The sequence below is a fragment of the Suricata suricatta genome, chromosome X (genome assembly GCF_006229205.1).
Source record: "Suricata suricatta isolate VVHF042 chromosome X, meerkat_22Aug2017_6uvM2_HiC, whole genome shotgun sequence".
Taxonomy (NCBI): domain Eukaryota; kingdom Metazoa; phylum Chordata; class Mammalia; order Carnivora; family Herpestidae; genus Suricata; species Suricata suricatta.
In genome coordinates, this window is record NC_043717.1 from 79,078,416 (window position 1) to 79,097,542 (window position 19,127).

At 37.7% G+C, this 19,127-nt stretch overlaps 1 pseudogene; it reads left to right on the top strand.

Moving 5' to 3' along the window:
* Window positions 1-656: 656 nt before the first annotated feature.
* On the top strand, window positions 657-18,730 carry LOC115283466 (annotated as a pseudogene).
* The last annotated feature ends 397 nt before the right edge of the window (window positions 18,731-19,127 follow it).

Here is a 19,127-nt window from a genome sequence, read left to right on the forward strand (position 1 = left end):
TGAGAACAAATTTGAAGGTAAAGGAAAAAACAAAGACTTCACAGAAACTAGTACTGATTATTATTGTTTTAAGTTTATTTATTTATTTTGATAGAGAGAGCATGAGTGGGGTAAGGCCAAACAGAGGGAGAGAGAATCCCAAGCAGGCGCCACACTATCAGAACAGAGTCCAACACTGGGCTCGAACTCACCAACCGGGAGATCATTACCTGAGCCGAAGGCAGATGCTTAACCGACTGAGCCACCTAGGCGCCCCAGTACTGATTATTCTTAATAATAATGTATTGAGGGGTTTAAAAATGCAGAGAGTCAATATGCATGACAAAGGTAATTTGTAAAATAAAAAGAAAGTAAATGAAGTTTAAAATTTCTATGTTCATTAATAGTCCAGAAAGAGGTAAAAGTTTATATTTAAGAGGTAAAAATTTATAGTACTTTGATATGAGGAATACACATGAAGATATTTATGTTAGATACTCTGAATATTACAAGAATATTTAACTATGGGTGCAGACGTGCAAGGACCCTGAAAATAGACAGCCCCTGCGGGCCCACTCGGACACCAAGGATCTAACTGTAGCCTTGCGAAGCAGTAACTGCTTCACGTGGGGATGACCTGGCCATTGGGCCCGGCAGTGTCCTAAGTAGTGGAGGCCATGTTCCGCGGAATGAAAAGCCACGGGAGAGGTGGCTTTACCTCAGTTAGAGACTTCCAGTTTGGTTTCTCGTCTCTTCCAGGCATCTGTGATCTCTGTGTTGAGTCTGGTCACCTTGCCAAAGATTGGGGTCTGCGGGAGGGTGCCTGCTGTAACTGAAGCAGAGGTGGCCACAGGGCCAAGGACTGCAGAGAGCGCAAGAGAGAGCGAGAGCAGTGCTGCTACAAGTGTGCAAACCAGCCCATCTGGCTCATGGTCGTGACCATGCAGATGAGCAGAAGTGCTATTCGTGTGGAGAATTTGAACACATTCAGAAAGACTGCACCAAAGCGAAATCCTACACCTTTGGTGAAACTGGTCACGTAGCCATCAGCTTCTGCAAAGCAAGTGAAGTCAGTCCCTGTCGTGGTGAGTCAAGGCACCTCGGAGAGGAATGCGCGATTGAAGCCACAGCTTCTTTTCCTTTGTTGCCTCTCCTCTTTCTGATAATGGCTGTATAGTTTTCTCTGAGCCCTTTTCACTGGCCCAAGATTGGCAGATAGAGGTTTCTCCCAGGCCAGTGAGCTTTACTTGCTGTGTAAAAGGAGGAAAGGAGTAGGGGGAAAATTGACTTTTTGCGTTTAACTAAAACAGACACACACACACACACACACACACACACACCACAAAGTTCATGTCTTGTTTGGTAGAGGTGTCATGTATAATACTTTGTTGAAGAACCTCCTTTCCATGTCACTGGCGAATAGGGATTGGTGAATGGGAAGAGCTGAATCAGACCAGTAAGCCCGTTCTGGGTTTCCTAGATATGTTTCCATGTAGGAAGGAAAACCAATTCTGGAAGTATCTATGAGATTCCAGAAATAACTTAAATTTTAGCATAATGATGGCCTTGGATTGTCTGACCTCAGTAGCTATTAAGTAACATCAAGCAATATTTGTATCAAGTCCTACATAGAATATACAGTTGAGTGGAAGTAAACAAAATAAAAGACAAACATGTGTTAATGGTTGTACAAAAAAAATTGAGGTAAACTCCTAAACAGGAACAACTTCATCACAGTGTTGATGCTAGATATACATAAGGTGGTGGCAAAGGTTTAGAATACATTTTTTTCTCAAGACTAAATCTAAAACCAAGAGTAAACATCTATGCTCAAAGTTAGCATAATTTGGAGTTATTCGGGAATTGCAGAGAAATACACTTTCACAGAAACCAAGATGTTATTTTTATATACTATATCACCTAGGCAACTGTTTCATTTGCTATGATCACTTTTTAAAAGTCAGATGGAAAAACAAACTGTTTCCTAGAAAATAGAAATGTAATTTTAAACTATCCAATAAAGTTGAAGGAGGAAGGGGAATTTGGCTAAAGTTCTTTTTGTTCGCTACAAATTTTCATTAATGCATATAGTGCAAAACATAAAATTGAAGATATTAAAGAGGGGAATATGGAGGACTAAAAAAAAGAATATTTAAGTATAAAGTTAATATAAAGGAGTATAATAAAATTAATCAATACAAAAGACAGCAAGAAAGAAAGGAGGACATAAAATAGTAGCTCAAAGAGAAAGTAAACAGCAAGGTATTAAATTTAAGCTAAAATATATTGGTAAATCCATGTCTCAAAAATGGACTAAAGGCTACAATTAAAAGATAATTATCTTCAACAGCTACATGTTGCTTTTTGAAAAACCATTTTAAATGTAAAGGTGAAAGTAAAAGGGTGGAATAAGATATAGCAGGGAAACATTAATCAAAAGAAAGCTGCCATAGCTATATTTATTTTTTATTTTTTATGTTTTAAAAAAGCTTATTACCAAGTTGGTTACCATATAACACCCAGTGTTCTTCCCCACAAGTGCCCCTCTCCATGCCGTAACTAAATTAATATCACAAAAAGTAGATTTTAAGGTAAAAGTCATCATTAGATATAAAAAGTTATATTTCATAATGACAAAGTTTAACTCATTCATTAACACAGTAGCAAAAATTCTAAATTAGAAAAATTAATAACCACATTGAGTTTGATCCAGGAATAGAAAATTGGTTTAACATATGAGAAATCAGTCAATGTAATCCAGTATATTAAAAGAACAAAGGAGAAAAAAACCATCTCAATAGATGCAGAAAAAGTACCTAAGAAAAACGTACTTAACATTTATGGTGAAAATGCTTAGAAAACTAGAAATAGAAGGAAACATTCTTAATCTGATAAATGGTGTCTACAAAAAAAAAGACAACTATCATAAACAAAAAATGGAAGAATGAAATGTTGAAACTTTCCTTCTCAACTTCGGAAAAACCAAAAAAGTCCACAATCTCTACTTATAGTCAACACTGTACTGGATGTCCTAGCCAGTTCAGTACAGCAGGAAAAATAAATAGTAAGTACAAGGACTTAGAAGGGAGAAATAAAACCGACATGACTTTCAAACACACGATTATGGTTTCAGAAAATTCAAAGAATATTCAAATAAAGTACAAGTTAAGTGAGTTAAGGAAAACGGCAGGTGTTTTAATCTTCTCCTATCAACTGTGTTGATGAGGAGCGAGTTACTTACTCTAGGGGCCGGCAAACACATGAAAGCACTGCACAGAAGAGATCAATAGAGTTTATCAGTCATAAATACTCACATCTCAAGGGAGGAGGGACTGCACATCACATAGGAACACACTGAACATCGAAGATTTCTGGAAGAGGATGGGGTGATCTTGGTTTCTGGGGAAGAATGTATTTGGCTTGTCTGAATAATTCTGTGGGCTGTCAGAGAACTGAAGCTCATTCCTTCATGGTAAACAGAAACTATGCCTGGTCCCCTTGATGAGAAGGATATTTTAGCTAGAGGAACTTACCTGCAGAGGCAGAATGGCGGGGAGGAGAACTTGGCAGTCAGTCCATTAGAGACCCTTCCGGTTTTCCCTGAAGCCAAGGCAACACATGATATTCGGCCTTAATTTGAGGCCTTATACCACAGATGTATGCAAAAATCAATGTTTTAAAAATACATTTATATATAGGAGCAACAAACAAAAGATGAAGTTTAGCTAGAGAGATATAGACATAGACATGTATGCGACGTCATCAAAAGCTAACACTTTCCTATTAATAAGTCTAATGAACAATAAAGAAGAATTCTACACAGAAAACTATAAAACATTTTGGAAAGAAATGGAAGAAAACCTAAATAAATGGAGTCTCATACTATGTTAATGAATTAGAAGACTCAGTATAGTAATGATTACACTTCCCCCTACAGTAATATATTCAGTACAATCTCAATAAAAACCCCAGGTTTTTTTTCATAGAAATTGACAAAGGCATACTAAAATATATATGGAAATGCAAGGCCAAGAATATCCAGATAGTTTTGTGGAAGAAACAGAACAAAGCCAGAGGACTTAGACAACCAAATACCAAAACTCAAAAAACTTCAGTAATTAAGATAATGTGTAGCAAAATAGACCAGCAGAACAGAAAAATCTGAAATAGAGTCACAATTATTCAAACACTTAAGTATAACAATGATACTACTGAAAAGTGAGGAAAATACTTTGATTTTCTATAAATGGCATTAGATAAATTGAATATCCATGTGAGAAAGAGAGAACATTGGCTTCACTAGACACAGATCAATTCTAGATAGACTGCAGGTCTAAACAGTTAAAAAATAAAATTTATAGAGGGGATAACATTGAAAATATCTTGGTCACTTTTGGTTAAGAAAAGCTTTCTTTAAAAGGACACTTAAAGGGGCATCTGAGTGGCTTAGTTGGTTAAATGGCAGACTTCAGCTCAGGTCATGATTTCACAGTATGTGGGTGCAAGTCCCACATTGGGCTCTGTGCTGACAACTCAGAGCCTGGAGCCTGCTTCCGATTCTTTCTGCCTCTCTCTTTGCTCCTCCCCTGCGCGCGCTCTCTCTCTCTCACTCTCTCTCTGTCTCTCAAAAGTAAACACCAAAAAAATTTTTAAGAAGGACACTTAAAGATTAACCATAAAGGAAGTGATTGATAAACCACATTAAAATTAAAGACATATGTTCACTGACATCACAACTGACTAAAAAAGCAAGTCACAGTTCGGTAAAAGATAACTTGCAACACACAACTTGGAAACAATTGCTGTCCATAAGGTATAAAGAGTTCATAAAAATCAAAAAGAAATGATAGACAACCTATTATAATATTAGGCAGAAGGCTTCAAGAAGCCTTTTGCAAAACAGTATAGCCAAAAAATATATTAAAAAGTCCTCGCCCTCATTACTAATAATGGAAGTACAAAATTAAAAAAATAATATACCATTACACAACATCAGAATAGGAAAATTTATAAAGACTAACCATTACAAGCGTGGCTGTTTATGAAGAGTAACTAGAATTCATATACTGCAGGTGGGAATGTTAAATGGTCAAACACTTTGGAAAAAAGACTTCATGTTTTTGTAAAGTTAAACATACATTTATCATGTGATCCAAGAGTCGACTCGCAGGTAAATATTTAGGAGAAAAGAAAACATACCTTCACACAAATAGTTGCATAGGAATTTATGTTCATTGGGATTTTATCCATAATAGCCTGATGCAGGAGCAAATGTCTATTAATGAATGGATAAAGAAAATATTGTACATCCACACAATGGAAGAGTACTTAAAAATAAAGAGGAACAAACTACTTATGTATGCAGCTACATGGATGAATCTCAAACCCATTAAGCTAAGTGAAGGTGATCAGACTGAGAAGACAACATGCTCAATGACTCCATTAAAATGACATTATGGAAAAGGTAAAACTCTATGGACAGGAAACAATGAGTGGATGCCAAAGGTTAGTGGTGGAGAAAGGAGTTTGAGTACAAATGGTCATGAGGGAAATTCTTGGGATAATGAAAATATTCCATATCATAATTGTGATAGTATTTACATGAGTGGAAATATTTTCAAGCCTCATGTAAAGGTCCACTGTAAATGGATGCATTTTATTTTATGTGAATTAAACTTCAATAAGGTTTATTTTTAAATGAAAAAAATTGCTAAAGAAGATAAAACTAGTTTATTTTTATTTATTTATTTTTATTAAGTTTTCCCATTGTAATTCCAGTATAGTTAACATACAGTATTATGCAAGTTGCACGCATACAATACAGTAATTCAACAAGTCTGTATATTACTCTGTGTTCATCATGATCAGTGACTCCACCTATTTCGCCCATCGCCCTACCCGCCTCCCCTCTGATAACCATCAGTTTCTTCTCTATAGTTAAGAATCTTGGTTTAGATCTCTCTCTCTCTCTCTTTCTTTCTCTCTCTCTTTTTCTTTGCTTATTTGTTTTGTTTCTTAAGTTCCACATATGAGTAAAATCATATGGTATTTGTCTTTCTCCAATTGACTTATGTTACTTAGCATTATGCTCTCTAGTTTCATCCATGTAGTTGCAGATGGCAAGATTTCATTCTTCCTTATGGCTGAATAATATTCCATTATACAGACACACACACACACACACACACACACACACACACACACACACCATGTATATATACCATAATGTACATGGTACTATCTATATATATTATGATATACATGGTATATACATATTATGCCACATCTTCTTTATCCATTCACCTACCAAAGGACAGACATAAGCTGCTTCCATAATTTGCCTATTGTACACAAAGATGCAAGGAGCACTGGGGTACAGTAGCCATCTGAATGAGTGTTTTTGTATTTTAGGGGATAAATACCCAGTAGTGGTTCCTAAGGTAGTTCTATTTTCAACTTTCTGAGAAGTCTCCATATGGTTTTCCACAGTGACTGCACCAGTTTGCATTCCCACCAACAGTGAAAATGAGTTTATTTTTAAAGGTTATTTTGGAACAAACAAAAAAGTACTAAAGAAGATAAAAATAAATAATAAAATTCTGATATTACGTGCTATTTAATCAGCAATGAAGTATTCGCTTTAAGTGAATAAAAATGTGTCTTGAAAGAGAAAAAAGATAATCATACCTGTTCATCAAAGACATAATTAAAAATTACAAAGTCAGGGCACCTGGGTAGCTCAGTCGGTTGAACTTCAGACTTCGCCTCAGGTCATGATCTCACTGTTTGTGAGTTCAAGTCCCATATCAGGCTCTGTGCTAGCAGCTCAGAGCCTGGAGCCTGCTTTGAATTCTGTTTCCTTCACTCTCTGCCTGTGCGCATGCTCTCTCTCTGTCTCTGTCTCTCTCAAATATAAACAAACATTAAATTTAAAAGAAAGAGAGAAGAAAGAAAGAAAGAAAGAAAGAAAGAAAGAAAGAAAGAAAGAAAGAAAGAAAGGAAGGAAGGAAGGAAGGAAGGAAGGAAGGAAGGAAGGAAGGAAGGAAGGAAGAAAAATTAAAAAGTCAAAGACACAATGCAGGAGAAAATAGTTTCAAAACTTAAGTGGTCGGATGACCAAACAAAAAATTCTCTCCTCTGTGAAAGCAACTAGAAAACCAGAAAAAAAATTGGTAGGAATCAATATTTTTAGAACCTTGCAAATTAACTAAAGGCTTGCAGCCATCCAGGGAGAATTTATTCAAGAAATCCTGATAAGAACAATGAGTTGTAGAGTGTGTGGACCGGCACTATTCCTATCCCCCTCTCCCAACCTCTGTGATACCCTTCAAAACTACGAGCTAGCTACCGTGGCGGAAATCAGCAGCCTGGCAGCCAACACGGGGGCCGAACAGGATTGGAGGTTCTTCATGACCTCATTCTCACGGAAATGTTACCACTTTATATGACTGGTAGTCCCCCAGAACATCACGATATCAGACTGTCTTCATTTGACTTGACTCAGAGCTTACCTAATGCAAAAAAGCTTTTCCCTGGGGAATTTTGTTGAAATCATTTAGAAGTAGTTGTCTGAGACTTTCTGAAGAGGTTGATAAGAGTTGGGGCAAATGATTAACCAAAAACTAACCAAAAACCTGAAAAGGAAAAGCTAGGAATGACATAACCATAAGGGTTCCAAAAGCTCTGACATAGCCACGGGAATCCAGAATGTCACAAGCATGTATAGGAATGACTATACACATATCCAGAGACCTAAACTGTCTTTCTGTTTGAAACTGAAGCTCTGCACATGTGAGAAGCCCAGGTTCAGGCAGAGTTGGCAGTTACCAGGCTGAGGGTTGTAGGTATACCCCCCCCACACACAAACCTCTCCAGCAATAGAGACTGCTTGGTTCTAGGTGCTTGAGGAAATCTCTATTGGTTCATCAGCTTGCAAGTTAGCTAAGTGAACTGACTTTTCAGTGGCAACACACAACAAAGAAGAAAGCCTTGACAGAACTAATTCAGTAAAATGTCTAGGAAACAATCAGCAACAACACTAAAGTAACAACGAAAACAAACACTAGGCAGGGGCAAGAATTGGATTTCCAGAGTTGATATATTGTATTAATTAAAATGTCAATTTTTGAAAAAATATTTGGGATATGTTAAGAAACAGGAAAGTATAGTGCCTATCCAGGAAGAAAAGAAATCATAGACACTATCCCCCAGGAAGCTACACATTGAACTTACTAGACAAAAACTTTAACTCAGCTATTTTAAGTGTGAGCAAAGAACTAAGGAAAACCATGTTTTAAAAACTAAAGGGAGGCGCCTGAGTGGCTCAGTCAGTTAAGCGTCTGACTTTGGCTCAGGTCATTATTTCGCAGGTCGTGGTTTAGAGCCCCGCATTGGGCTCTGTGCTGACAGCTCAGAGCCTGGAGCCTGCTTCAGATTCTGTGTCTCCCTCTCTCTCCACGCCTCCCCTGCTCGCACTGTGTCTCTCTAGGTCACTCAAAGGTAAATAACCATTAAAAAGAGTTAAAAATCAAAGAAAATAGTATGAGAATATTGTCTCACCAAAAAAGACTATTGATAATGAGATAGGGGTTATTTTAAAAAAGCATCAAAAGAAACTTAGGAGTTGAAAACTACAATCACTGAAATGACAAATTAGTTAAATGGGCTCAACAGAAGATTGTAGCTGGCAAAAGCAAGAATTAGCAAACTTCAAGAAGAACATACAAGGACTCACACTTCCCGGTTCTGAGACTTGCTGTAAAGCTGCACACATCCAAATAATGTGGCCTTGGGGTGGGGACAGACATACAGGTCAGTGGACAGAATGAAGAGAACAGAAATAATCTGTACATTTCTGCTCAATTGAATTTCCACATACGAGTTAAAATAATTCAACGGGGGAAAGAATACTCTTGTCGACAAACAATGCCAAACAAATGGATGTCAAAATGCACAAGGATGAAGTTACACGAGCATATGTAACAATTAACTCAGAATCAATCATGGATCTAAATGTAAGAGCTAAAATTTTAAAAATTGTAGTAGAAAACACTGGAGTGAACTTTAATGACCTTAGATATGACACCAAAATTACAAGTGGTAAGTGGTGGATGCTTTGGATTCATCAACCGAAAAATTGAGTTTCAAAAGACTATCAAGAAAGTGAAAAGACACCCCATATCATGTTCCAAAATTTACAAATCATATACCTTATAAGTTTTTACTTGAACACCTATTTTCAATCATTTCACGTATACACTGGAATATGTAAAGAACACTTATAACCCCATCATAAAATGATAAATAACTCAATTTTAAAATGAGCAAGACTCAAATAGACATTTCCTTAAAGAATAATATAAATGGCCAGCTAGCGCTTGAAGAGATGTTCAAAATTATTAGTCATTAGGGAAAAGCAAATCAAAACTACAGAGAGATAGCTCTCCACAGCCTCTAGGATGGTTAATCAAAAGGACAGGTGTGCCTGAGAGGCTCAGTGGGTTGAGCTTGTGACTGGCTCAGGTCATGATCTCACAGTCCGTGAGTTCCAGCCCCACGTCGGGCTCTGTGCTGACAGCTCGGAGCCTGGAGCATGCTTCGTATTCTGTGTCTCCTTTTTTCTCTGCTCCTCCCCCACTTGCTCTCGCTCTCTCTCTCTCTCTCTCTCAAAAATAAACATTAAAAATTGTAAATAAAAAATGTTGATAAATGTCTAAAGCATCATTATTCATAATAAAGAAACAGTGGAAACAATGCAAGTGTCTATCTACTGATGAATGAATAAACAAAACCTTCATATAATAGAATACTAGCCAGTGATATAAAGGACTGAAATACTGATTCATGCCACATCACAAATGAACTTGAAAACATTATACAAAGTAAAGGAAGCCAGATACAGAAGGCCACTTATTAGATGATTCCATTTATATAAAATGTCTGTGATAGGCAAACCTATAGAGATAGAACATAGATTAATGGTTGCTTAGAGCTGAAGGAAAAGTTGGAGAGAGAATGGGGAGTGGCTGCTAATAGGTACCAGCTTATTTTTGGAGTGATGAAAATGTTCTAAAATTAGATTATATGATGGTTACATGCTGTGTAAATATACTGAGAAACATTGAATTGTACACTTTAAAGGGGTGTGTATAAATCCTAAAAATTTATAATTTAATTTAAATTATATTAACCTAATTAGTTAATGTAACTTGAGTGTTTGGCATATTTAAACATTGTTTTAAAATAATTAATGACATGCATAGCTATAGAAACAGCAGTTATGTAAAACATAAAAGAGTAATATGAACAACTTTATGCCAAAATCTTGACATTTTAGATTGAATGGTCTATTAGCTAGAGAAATATAATCTACTAAAACTGACTAATGATGATATACAAGGACCAAATAATTCATAATTTCTAAAGACTTACAATAGTGGTTTGACTTCTTCTCACAAGTAAACTCTAGTTAGATGATTTATGGGTGTCTTATACCACCTTTTCAAGGAACCAATTATTCAAATATTATCTAAAACCTTCCAGAAACCAGAAGATAAACCACACAGTTTTCCTTTATTTTTTATTTAAAAATAACAGTAAAATTTATAAAAAATTTTACCCATAAATCATAGATGCAAATATCCTTAAGAAAAAGCAAACAGAAACCTATAGCGTGTAATAATAATACTTTATTAATATTAGGCTGATCTCGTGAAGAGAAGGCTTGTTTAATATTATCAAACCCATAAATGTAATTCAACTTTTTAACATTAAAAAAGCAAATGTACATAACAGTCTCAATACTTTTTTAATAAAATTCAAAATAAAAAAATTAGATCTTACCAATGAAGAATAACGTGGAATTTTGCTAACCTGTTAAAAGGTGTCAACTGAAAAACTATAATACCTTTCTTAATAGTTAAACATTAGAAGCACTTCCTTTAAAATCCAGAAGAAAACAATGATATCCATTATTATCACTTCTGTTTAACAGTGTGCTGTAGTTAATGTAGCTGGAGCAGAAAGGCAAGAGAACGAAACAAAAGGTATGAGGTGAAGAAAAGAGAAATAATATGCTGGTCCATACTATGTAAAGCATCAAGAGGAAAGGTGTCTGTGTTCTTGAATCACCAAACGGAAGACTAACACCCAAAAATGTATGTTGGACTTTGTGTAAACAACAAACGACTATTGAGTTAAGACACTGAGATTTATGGATATATTCGTCAGAAGAGCCACTTTTACCTCAACAAATACATTCATAGAAGATGTGATTATTTATAGAGAAAATGCAAAGAATCTATACTTTAATAGAAATAATAATCATTTAGAAAGTCAGTGAATGTAAAAATCAATATTCAAAAATTAATTTTAGATACCAGTAACAAACAGAAAATTTAAATTTTAAAGCTCCTTTCAATAGCAAAATATTAAGGCACATAAGAATAGAACTAATAAATTTGTGAAAGATCAATATATATAGAAAAGTTATTGGAAAATAATCAAGAATTCCAAGTAAATGAAGAAATACATCTGTGGATATAAGTCTTGACATTAAACATATATTAATGCTACCAAAATTCATACATAGATTCAATGGTATTCTAATAAAAATCCTGAGGATTTTTCAAGGAACTTGGCACATTGATTCTAAAATTTATATATATAAAACAGAAAAGAGCCAAGAATGACTAAGACAACAGAGAGGAAGTGAAGAACAACAAAGAGGAAGTAAAGGAAGAGGAGGAGGTGAGAAAAGGAGGAAGAACAGGAGGAGGAGGCTGGGAGATAAGGTATGAAAATTTGCCCTAGCAGATCTCAAGACTGATTACAATACTATAGAAATAAAGATGGTGTGGTTTTGACACGGAAATAGACAACAATCAATGGAACAAAATAGGGAGATCAGAAACAGTCATTCACCTATGGAAATAATATTTGTCACAGCTCAATGTAAATCAGGAGGGGAAAGGAAAGATGGCTCAATGAGATGTACCAAGATAAACTGGTTACCCAGTTAGAAAAAATGAAGAGGAAGGCCTTTATTACATTATACACAACAATTAATTTAAGATGGATTAAAGACTTACATGTGAAAGAAAAAACATTAAAACTTCTCAAATGGAACATTAAAAAATATTTATCGGGCCTTAGAATAGGAGATAATTTTTTAATTTAAGAAATTAAATAATTTCATAATTTCTTATGGGAAGCATTTCCATAGCACCTATTCCTTATTTTCAAAATGTCATTGTCTAATTTTGTATAGGATCGTAACTCCTTATTTTATTGTCTATTCCACCGAGCAGATAACTACTTGTGGACAGGGGCTAAATCCTATTAATTTTATCTTTCCCCTCACCTTGGCATGTGTTAGTTGTATCTCTAGGACACAAGAGAAAAGAGAGTTTCAGGAAAGATGTTTTATTTTCCCCTTGACTTGGCTCACCAGTGGTTTTCTTTCTCTAACAATTACCTGAGTTGGTTTTTTTTTAATGCTTTTTTAAAATTTATTTTTGAGAGAGAGAGAGAGAGAGAGAGAGAGAGACAGCAGGGGAGGGTCAGAGAGACAGGGAGACACAGAATCTGAAGCAGGCTCGAGGCTCTGAGCTAGCTGTCAGCACAGAGTCTGATGCAGGGCTCGAAACCACGAACTGTGAGATCATGACTTCAGCCGAAGCTGGACTGAGTCACCCTGGGTTTTTTTTGTTTTTTTTTTTTTTGGTCTCTGTCAGATACATGAAGTAACACTGACATATCTATCTATAACACCATCCTCCTCATCCAAGTCATGTTTTTCACTATCCAGTCTTAATCCTCTATCCATTTATATATTTTTGGTCCATTATCTGTTCCCTCAGCTTCTGAATTTCTGGGCTTCCAAAGGAAACGATCATGCTCAGAATAAAGCCCTATGAATAACTAAAAGAAAGAAGCCATAGGAGACCTATCCTCAGTACTGTTTATTCAGTTCTAAGTTGGATCTCTGGAGGCTAACCTTCAGAAAAGAGACTTGAAGGCTGCAAACCCAATTCTGACTGAGAGGACTATGCCACTGTAGACCAGCCTTAGATCTGGAAGAGACCTTCCCAAGGGTAATCTGGTCTAATTCCCCCTCCAGTGCGAGAAGCTCTTCTTTCACACTGCATCCATTTCCTGAACTATCTCAGCTGTACCCTTTCAAACACTATACTTCTGGTAACAGGAAGCTCACTGTTTCAGAGGAAAGTCTGTTCCATTTTGTTCTGTCCCAGCTAGTCTAGAAAAGGGAACATGCAGCCCTTAGGCAATTAGAGCTTGTGTGCATTGTCAAAATTTCCATATTTCGGTAGGTGGTTTCCCAAGATGTTTTCTCCAGAATGTTTTTCATCATGACCCTCGACATTGCATAACCAAAGACAAACACACAATGCCTCGAAGCATCTTGTATATAGAGAAGCAACTAGTTGAAGCTAGTCACCATCTTCTATATTTTGCATTCCAGAAATGTCGAGTCATTTGAAAAGGCAGAAGAAATTGAACCATGAAAATTATACACCAGCTGCTCCATAGGGTGTGTCAATATTCACATCATCAATGAGTCAGAGATGGATGAGAAGGCTGCTGAAGGAAAAGTCTAAAAAAGACATAGAGGCTGAGTGTCTGTCAATTTCATTAAAGAATCAAAATATGTGCAGAATAGGAAAGGCCACAAGGGATCATTTTTCCAGCTGCATCACACAGAATATGAGTTCTACCAAAGATTCTGAATCAGGAGGGTTTCATGGTTAATGTATGTAAAGGACAGACACAAAAACAAAACTTCAGCCTAAAGTCCGCTCTAGAGGACTCTAGAAGACATTGGCATGTTACAGGATCTTGAATGCAAAAAAACCTATTTAACTTTGCTTAACTGTGTCTCAAATCTAACAGCAACTAACCTTTTTTAGTAATACCTAGTAGAGCCAGGACTACAACCCAGGTATCCTGGCAACTCACAAGTCTGGAACATTCTTCTGTTCTGCCTTCAGTGTCTCTAAATCTCTGGGGAAGGATAACATTGTAAACGTAACCACAAATTGATTTCTTGACATTCTCCTTCATACCCTAATTAAGGAAAATTTTACCACTTACAGAAATGATTTTTCACCAGATTGGCAAGGTGTTGAAGGGAATCAGAAAGGGATGTTGACAGAATTTATAGGGCAAGGAGAGGTATATTTTTATAATTTTTTAATGTTTATTTATTTTCACACACACACACACACACACACACACACACACACACACACACACAGAGTGCAAGCGGAGGAGAGGCAGAGAAAGAGAAGGAAACAGAATCCGAACCGAAGCAGGCTCCAGGCTCCAAACTGTCAGCACAGACCCTGACGTGGGGTTTGAACTCATGAACCATGAGTTCCTGCCCTGAGCTGAAGTCGGACGCTTAACTGACTGAGCAACCCAGCGCTCCTAAAGGTATATTTTAAAGCATTTTAAACATCAAAGTATACTTTTTTATTTAGAAAGAAAGAATTCCTAACAATGTTTCTTATTTTAAATTACAAAGAGAACATGACATTATTGTTTACCTAAAGTGCATATGGATTGTAAAAGCTTGCAAAACACTGACAATAAGAATATATATAAAGCGAATATAACCTCATTTTTATAAGTCTTTCTGGGGGAAATACATTTAGCCTCACAATGAACAAATAGTGGTCAGCCAGGCAAGCCAAAGCAGGAGTAACTGACGTGTGTTCCAGGCAGAGATGGTAATAAATTTTATTTTTATTTTTATTTTTTAATGTTTATTTATTTTTGCGACAGACAGAGTAACAAGCAGGGGAGGGACAGAGAGAGAGGGAGACACAGAATCCGAAGCAGGCTCCAGGCTCCAAGTTGTCAGCACAGAGCCTGACACGGGGTTCGAATTCACGAAGATCATGACGTGAGCTGAAGTCAGGATGCTTAACTGCCTGAGCCACCCAGGCGCTCCGGTAATAAATCGTAAGGACTAGAGTTACTAGAGGTGGTTCCCTGACTAAGGGACTAGCAATGGTTGAGTTTGGCTGAAAGAGAGAACAGGCACTTGGGGGAGGAGGAGGAACAACAGAGTAGGCGGTGAGGAAGAGTGTGCACTCAGAGATAAGCAACACAGTCTACGGCCATACCACCCTGAATGCACCCGATCTAGTCTGATCTCGGAAGCTAAGCAGGGTCGGGCTTGGTTAGTACTTGGATGGGAGATAAGCAACACACTGAACAACTAATCAGGGGCCAGGTGCCTAGGGTCTTGTATCCCACACAGTGGAATTGATCTTTATCATGACAACAGTCATAACTCTTTGTTGTAATTGAAGAGATGAACATTTGGAGTTTTATTTACTTCATTATTTATTCTAACTCATTGTTTTAGAACCAATTATCCACCAAGAAATTGTCTCAATTACCTTTACCTCAGAACTAATATTGAAGGTCTTTGCTACAAGTTTGAAGAGCCTGAAATAGCTGCAATGCATCGATTTTCATGACCAGTCTACCTGAACAGCATTACTTTTACAAAGAATTATTTCAATGAAAGTTATCCACCATATTAGAGCCCTTGTCCCATTTAACTGTCATTGGACTTGCATAACTCCAATGTCATACAAGTATTCTCTGGTTCCTTAAATTCCTTGTCATCTTCAAGTTCGTATAGAAACAGAAATTATAGAGGCTGCTGGGTGGCTCAGTTGGGTAAGCGTCCAACTTCGGCTCAGGTTATGATCTCTTGGTTCATGGGTTTGAGCCCCGTGTTGGGCTCTGTGCTGACAACTAGCTCAGAGCCTGGAGCCTGTCTACAGATTCTATGTCTCCCTCTCTCTACTGACCCCTGCTTATGCTGTCTCTCTCTCTCTCAAAAATAAATAAAACATTTCAAAAAATTAAAAAAAAAGCACAAATTATAATTATTCTAGAAACATAAATAGTAATAAAAAAATGATAACTAATAATGCAGTACTTTCTATACCCAGGCATTGGGTTAGCAACTGCATGCATTGGGGCATCTGGGTGGCTCAGTTGGTTAGGTGTCCAACTTCAGCTCAAGTCATGATCTCACAGCTCATGAGTTTGAACCTCGCTTCGGGTTCTGTGGTAACAGCTCAGAGTCTGGAGCCTGGTTTGGATTCTGTGTGTCCCTCTCTCTCTCTGCCCCTCTGCCAATCATGCTCTGTCTCTCTCTCCCCTTCAAAATAAATAAACATTTTAAAAAGCATTAAAAAAAGAAACTGCATGCATTATCTCATACATGTACAAAATCCCATGACTTAGATACTGTTAATATCCCAATTTGGCAGATGAGTAATCGTTAGAGAGACTAAATAAACAGTCCATGGTCAGACACTATGTGTATTTTCTAATACTTTTAGTTACCTGTAAAATGTGTAAATAGTTACCTGTGAAATAACACTTGCTATAAATATACTTGGAACTGTGCCCATCAGTATATAAGCATTACATCATTTAATCTTCAAACAAATCTACCGAAAGGTAACATTACCCATATTTTATTTACGATGAAGAAATCAAAGCTCAAAATATTTTTTTAATTTTTTTTAATGTTTATTTATTTTTGAGAGAGAGAGACAGAGCACGAGCAAAGGAGGGGCAAAGAGACAGGGAGACACAGAATCTGAAGCTGGCTCCAGGCTCCATGCTGTCAGCACAGAGCCCAACGCAAGGCTTGAACTCACGAGCTGTGAGATCATGATCTGAGCCAAAGTCAGACACTTAACCAACTGAGCCACCCAGGCACCCCTCAAAGCTCAAAGTATTTAATTGCCAATGGCTATGCAGGTAGAAAGAAGCAGAGGATTCAGATCTAGATTTGTCTGATTCTCAATCTGTGTGTTTAACCACAATCTATGCCATTAGAACGTGATAAAGTAACCCAGTAATTAGTTCCCTATTCCCCATGGAGTGCCATGGGTCTGAGATTTCAAAAGAAGACAGCTGTTCATGGTTTCTAAGGTAGAGGCTTGTTGCTTCAAGTTTTTATCCACAAACACCTTCTCAGAGATTGGTTGATGGTCCTCTGAGAGCTGAGTGAAAGGAACTTCAGAACGACACTGGGGTCAGAGGAGGTCGTATGGAAAATACAGGGATCTCTTTCTCCCTCTCTCCTCCTGAATTGGTTCCATTCTCTGATTCCAAGAACATAGAAAGAATGGGGAATTACCCTAAACAAAACAGCTGTAACATAAAGGTCCCTACCTCCTAACATCTCAGTTGACTTCAGACTCCAAGCCATGAAAGCCCATCCGGGACTAATCTTGTGGATTATATAAGATCACATTTCCTCTGTTCTGCCCAGAAGCAGGGCGATGGGCTTCGTGAAACTAAATACTGTTTGCTCTGTTGCAAGATACTTCCCATCATAAAGATCAAATAAATCCAGATATGTTTCCTAAATATATTCCGTGGAGTTTGTAAGACGTTCCTTGGGGGGGGGCGGAAATTCCATGGACAATTAAGTGCTGGAAATGCTTCATAAGTTCTGTGTCTCAAAGATAGGGTGACATAATTAATCACCTAAGCTAGGCCACTTCTGAGTGCCAAAAGGGATGTTGTTAATAATTACACTGAGACAGCAAGTACATACTGGAAATGTACCCGGTAAATTGAGACCTATGGTTAGTCTGCATTTAACCCATAACTTTCCAAATTAGTTTGGCCACAGAACATCTTTTCCCCCTCACAACTCCTGCAAACCTCACGAGGAACCATTATTCCACACAATATACTTTGGGGAACACTAAACGTAAAGGTTTTCAGAAGGTCTTCATGAAATGCAATAGACCACTGCTTCCCAACCATTTCTTATCAATGTTCACCTAGGAAAGATGTGTTAATATACTTGCAGTATAAAAAGGTAAATTGGGGCACCTGGGTGGCTCAGTCAGTTGAGCATCCAACTCTTAATCTCGGCTCAGGTCATGATCTCATGGTTTGAGGGTTTGAGCCCCGTGACGGGCTCTGTGCTGACAGCATAGAGCCTGCTTGGGATTCTCTCTCTCCTTCTTTCTGTCTCTCTCCCTGCCCCTCCCACTCTCACTTTTTCTGACACTCTCTCAAAAACAAATAAATAAACTTAAGGGGGGGGAAAAAGGAAGGTAAACGAATGAGTCTCCTTGTAGCCAGAAAAGACTGGCCGGGGGAGTGGGATGTTTGAGTGGATCACTAGCTCAGCACTCCTGTGATCCTCTGACACATATAGAAATGTGGCATATCAGTCGTGAAGCTGCGAACATACAGACCAAAACACACCCACAATCGACCTTCATGTGTTTCTCTTCCTTGAAGACCAGTTGCAGATGATTAAAATAAATGAAGGCAATGAAGGGCTTAGAAAATGTTTGCCCTTTTGGCCCCTTGGCCTATTTTGTTGCTTAGGATTTGGGTGCATGTCAAAAAAAACCTTGCAAGTTATGGGAAACCTGACTGACTCAATCTATCCATCAAAACACTGGGGGAAAACACTTCCATAGAAAAATAGCAACTGCATTAAGTCTTTCAACATTGAGTCTAATGCAAGGAATTGGGTAAACAGGCAGTAGAAGATTCGGAAAACAAAAAGGGAACACTGAGGCTACGTGATGCCCAGCTGGGACCTCAGAGTTCTCAGGAGGGGCAGTGCCCGTGTGACTCTGGCACGAGAAAGGGGCGCAGGGATGCTGGGTCCGGAGCTCTCAAAGAAGGTGGAGACTTGGTCTCTTCACAGTTTCCTGACTAATTGACCAGCTACAGATGACTCCAGTCACTCAGTTGTGGAAACATTTGGAAGGCAGAACACTGCATTTTCAGGTACTGCATTTACCACCAGCTCCGGCGATAATCCCTGCCAGAGATCTTTGCCACCAGATTGAGGGCTGGACTCGGCTCGCAGGGAGCTCTTGATAAGTCTGGGTTTAAACCTACCTCACTAACCCCCCAGAAAATACCTCAGAGAGGCATTGGATTTCAATGGGCATTTGAAAGCACCAAAGCCTTATAAAGTCATGCTGAAAATGTCAGCAAAGAAGAGGGAGGCAAAGGTGGATGGAGCACTGAAGAGGGGAACTTGAGAAAAAAATGTAGGAGGTGCGTTCACATTTTCTATTCAGGACAAAAAGAAACCATTTAAAAAGTGG